The sequence below is a fragment of the Antrostomus carolinensis genome, unplaced genomic scaffold (genome assembly GCF_000700745.2).
Source record: "Antrostomus carolinensis isolate BGI_N321 unplaced genomic scaffold, ASM70074v2 scaffold22570, whole genome shotgun sequence".
NCBI lineage: Eukaryota > Metazoa > Chordata > Aves > Caprimulgiformes > Caprimulgidae > Antrostomus > Antrostomus carolinensis.
The window spans coordinates 59,811-65,390 of NW_010286782.1; positions in this window are offsets into that span (position 1 = coordinate 59,811).

Sequence of the window (5,580 nt, forward strand, 5' to 3'; positions counted from 1 at the left end):
TTTATTTCAACCTACAAGTTTTCTCACTTTTACCCTTCCAATTCTCTCCCCATCCCACTGAGGCGGAGTGAGCAAGAGGCTGTGTGGTGCTTAGTTGCTGATTGGGACTAAACCATGACACAGGAACAGCTCAAAATTGGACCTTCTGTTGGGCGCTGCTCTGTGCACCCTTCTGTGGTTGGGTGATGCTCCTGGACGGGAGCAGAGCTGGCTTGTGCCCATGCCAGATAACCTCACTTCCTAACCCCATCACGCCAGCTGTCTCACCGCAGCCACCCAAAATAACAGCAGCTGTAAACGAAACCTTCCAGACATCCCGTCTGGGCATCCCATCCAGGCTGCAGCTCTGCACACCCGCCCTGCAGCTGAGTCTGGAGCTCCTGCCTGCCAAACGGCTAACCTCTGGGTTTGCCATGCCTGATTTAATAGTGCTTGACTCAGGCTGGATATCTTCAGTGTGACCTATGCACCTACGCGTCCCTTAACCACTGCTCCTACACCTATAGGTTAGCCCTGAAAATCTGTTCTGACGTATAAGTGCAAGCTAAACACTCCTAAATGACAAGTAATGAGCTGTAGAGACATCTGTGAAACCAAATGAAATTCCTGCAGAAGTGTGATGTATTGCTGAGTATTTGTTTTTCCATGACTGGTGTGACTAACCAGTGTTACTGTACATGAAGGATGGGCAAACTTTCAGCAGAGGACCTGTCTCTAAGCCCTCATCTTCCAGAGTTCACAACCCCTTGGGTTTCTTTGTACACCTCTAACACCACCAGACTCATGCTAATCCTAAGCAAAACCTTCAGCTTCAAAGCCCCTTCCTTATGTGTGTGTGCTGCTTCCCAAAGCTTTTCCCCTAGCTCTGGTGGAAATACTTCACCTGATACCTCATAGCTTCATATTAGGTTTTTCCACGGACATGCCACATTCATGATGGTTACATGGAGGTGGCTAATAATGCCTGGAGGACTCATTTCTCCTCTCTTACCTCCAGTTTCTAATAGGAATAACTGTTTTTACTCCTTAGTGCACAAGGAGCATTTTTGATTATTCATTTTCACCTCATTTCTATTATCTAGTCAAGGTCATCTCGTGCTTCCTGACCAGCATTTTGGTCACCTTTATTGACCATGACAGTTCTCATCTTGTCATCCACCTCAGCATATTCTAAATTCCTGCCAGGTGTATTAGAATAGATCAGTGAAAAGTTCAATACTTAAGAAAATCCATTTGTTCCATTTTCAGTGAGCCCTTCACAGCCCCTCATTTCCAAGCCTGCAGCTTGCACACTTGTTTCCATCTTCTTGGGCTTAGATAGCATATACTAATGTAAGATCATTGCAAATTCTTCTTAGATCAATTGTTCTGTCTAAAAATAAAATAAAGTCACTGACTGTATCAAAGAACCATTCTATATTAACCTGACCCAATCAATCCAGTACTATATATTCCATTTTCTGTTTGGCTCTCTATCTTTGATCCTTCTTTCATCTAAAACTTGATCTGTTTTCTTGTGCAATGCTGGGGTCAAGATATTTATCCTGTGATTGCTCAGGCCCCTTTCTCCCTACCACAAATTAAAGTTTCTACCTTCACAGTTGTCCAGCCACCTACCAACACAGCCAATGTGATGGTTGTGTTTAACATCATCCTTCTTGAATGTGTCATCTCACATGTTGTTTCGCTCCTGCTCTTGGAGGGAGAGGAGCAAGGCTTCTTTTTTTAAGTGCATTAAAGAACAGGTTTCATTTCCATGGTGAATGCAGTAATTTTCCATATGTACCCTTGATACCATTAACCATTTTTCTGTTTCTCCCACTTTCAACATCAGCATCCTCCTGTAAATCATGGTGAGGTACTTTTTAACCCATACCTCTGTTACTTTGTCTCCTTCCTCTCTGCAGGGTGAATGAAGTTATCCTTGCATGGCTTCATCTTTATCTGTATGTTTCAAGAACTTTTAGCTTTTTCATATGCAAAGCTGAGCCACAAAACCTGACTTCTGGCAATTTTCCTTGTAAACCTTCAAAAAGATCAGTTTCTTTGCTGCTCAGTAGCGTGTCTCCAGGAGTGCTACCTGTCTGCAGTTGTATTAGTGTCTGGTTCTGCTTTGTGTAAGAGGGCTGAAGAGGACTAGAAATGCTTTACAGGTATCACAAAACTGTCTAAAACACAGACACGCCCCAGGAACATACAGAGCAAATGACTGTTAGTTTCAACAACTCCAAAGGGCTTCATGATGTGTTTGCACAACACATCAGAACATTATTGTTTCAGTTAACACAAGGTTTTGTTGGCAATTTTTTTAATTTTATTTTTTGCTTTTGGCCCTAGAATGTGCTTGGCAGCTTACCCAGCCCCAGGGAGCCTTGTGGTATTATCATTTTGTGACTCACTCACCTGTAGTACCAAGGAAGTCAGGGAAGTCAGGGAGGTTGGCTCCATTAGGAAACCCATGTCAGGAGATGCTGAGGGACCTCCCCAGCCCTGATTTTAGCCCCTCCTCTCACTCACTCCCTCCTCTGGCATTTCTAAATCCACTCTTGAGTGTCAGGGCAGGAAAAACAAAACTCCACAGACAGTTGTGAAGGACCTGCAGGAGCATATTATGCACCTTTTATTTCTCCAGGCTGCTTGAGTAGTCTCTGTTCCTGTACTCCACCATTGCTTCATTCCCAATAAATTTGATGAGACCTTTTCTAAGGAAGAGGTTGTCAAACCTACTTTCCTTAGGAAAACTTTCCTTCAGACAGTGGTGAACTTTTTATAAAATACGCAATACCATCACGTTTCACCTCCTTCAAACAAGTGCCCATGGAGGACCAGGCTGACCTACTCTCTTGTAGACAGGCTGAGCTGAGTGGGCTGGTATCCAGCTGGCTGGTTTATACTTTTCTGTAGCTTCCAGCATTAAAGAATTTAAATGTTCCACTGTGCTACTTTTGACTCGTCTCCTGATGCCAACTTCAACTGTGCAAACTTTACCGTGACATAAATACGAGTTTTAAACTCAAGTTTCTTTTTAATTTCTTTTTTTTTTTTGCCTCCAGGTCTTCAAGATTTCAGGTTCACCTTCTTAATATCTTCGCTGCAAATGATGAAGGCTGGAAGCAAACTTGCAAAAAAACCCAACATAATCTGAAATTCACATGCAATAACGTGACTCACAGAGTTAGAAATTTAAAAATGCCTCTAAGTATTAGGATATTCAGAACAAACAAGTAAGAGGTTTAGTAAAAGTACTCTGAAAAGTCCAACCATTATGCTCTGTTGTTATCTGAGAAGTTCTGTCATCAAGATGATATTTCAGCAGCTTTAGACAGATGAGATTTCTAAAGGGGGTTTCTAATTTGTATTTGTTTTTAATTTGGGGTTTGGATCGCAGCAGCAGCAACAATTTGTTTTGCTGTGTATTTATGGCTGCACATGTTTAAAATGGTAAATCTGCACTGACCTATTAGACCACAAAAGTGAAACCAGCTTCTGTATTCTCATTCCTTAGCTAGAAAAATAAACCCACAGCATGCATGTATAAAATAAATTCTATTTTTACAGCTTTCAGGTTTGGGACTCAAAAGCTGTGCAAGCATTTTGGATTATCACAACCCTGGCTTTAAAAATAAATAAATGGTTCTTTACCAGAAGGTGACTCTTCCAAGACAAAATGCATTTTTCTAGCTGTTGCTTTTCATTAAAATTATATAATTGTATATAAAATGAAAATAGAACGAATAAGGGTCTTAATAAAATGTGCAAGTTTCTTTCTTTGGGAAAAGAATTAACCAAAATACAGAAAGATGTGGTTTTGGTTTAACACCAATAACGATATCTAGGTCTAAAAGATAATTCAGAGTAAGCACCAGATCATCCTGTGTTGCACACCTTGCTTCTTCTTACCTACCTGTGTTTATTAGAATCACCTCTCATGACAAATAAAAATGTTTTCCTTTACTCCCTAAACCTTAAAAGCAAACACAGGTTAAGTAATATTTGACTTAACAGAGAAATGTGAACAGGACCTGCTACTTGGCCCCCCAGCCATGGCTCTGAAGAGAGCTTCCCCAGGCAGAGCAGAGAGCCTGGACTGGGTCTCTCTGGTAGCTGGGTTCATTATTTGATGACAAATTAATCTCTTCTGGATAATTTCTAAGCCCCGGGCAAACACGTGTAATTTCACTCGTTCAAGTTGCTTCATGCCCCAGGATGGAGGAGGTTGAATCCAGAAGATGCTCTTGAGCGGTAGCAGGTGAAACCTTAGGCTGACAGTTAATAATAAACCCAGCACACAGGTCCAGCCCGGGAATTTTTTGGGTAGAGAGCAGTGGTGGTTGGGAATACAGCCCAGTTTTACACCGTGGACATCTCCAGAGTGGCAGGAGGTTCCCCCAGCATCCCTTGCAGGGGCTGGCAGGGGCTCAGGCCAAGCTGGCGAGTTGAAGGACACCAGTTGCAAAACTTCTCCTTTCCCTGAGAAGTCCTTCTGAAATATATCTTAGGAATGTCCTAAATAATACTTGCTGGTGGGAGTGGAAGGTGCTGACTAATCCGGGCAAAAGAAAAGGAGCTTTATTGCAAATGGGTGATGAAAGTAGCACTGACCACAACAAGGGAGCACGTTTCATTACAGCGGCTGCGGCAGAGCCTCCGCGAAAATTACAGGGAATGTGAAAGCAGCCCTGGGAAGGATTCAAACAGCAGCTTGTTCTGAGCGTGGCCATCACGGAGAGCAGGCAACAAGGAAAGAGAGTGAGAGGGAAACAATGTTCTTGACCGTCCTGCAGATGCCAGACTTCATGGTCTTCAATGGAGATGAGAAGGAAAAGAACCAAAGGGGAGACTTGAGATGAACTTCAAAACACAGATGAAACTAAAGCACTTGGGTGATTTTTTTTCTGGCAGGAATAGTGTCCTGGTTTTCATCTAGTTTTGGTTCAGAGATAACCTACAGAAGATATATTTTTTCTAAAATATCTGCATTCTGAGTCTCAGCAGAGCCCAGCTTCTCTTTCATGCCCGTCTCTATCTCCTATGCCAAAGGAATCAATGATTTTTGTTGCCTTCTCCAATTCTGAAGTATCCCAAGGGAGTATTAGGCCAGAGCATGCAACCATCTCACTGCTGACTGAGCTTCCCCAGCATTGCCTCTGAATTATGACATCTCATTTCTAAACCCCTTTTCTATTGATTTTCATAGTAACAGACATAATTTGGCTGATATATATTTTTAGTTTCTCCTACCACTGATGAATTGTAACATCCTCTCTCTATGCTCTTTAAAAAAAAAACAAACAAACAACTTGATTGATAGTTTGGGAGGAAGAAGATGCCCTTGTAGAGGTGAAAATTTCTCTCCTGTTGTCCAGCCTGGCTGAACCCAGGGCTGGAGATGGCTTGGCCCCGCAGCAGCACTCCACACTCACAGCACAACTGGGAATAATTTTGCGATCAGGCTGTGACGGTTCCAAAAAGTAGGAACAAATGAGCTAAATCACAAATCTAGCACACTTCCTCTCCTGCCTATTCCCGAAGAACAGCACGTCAGCAATGCCAGAAGACACATGGATGATAAGTTACTAA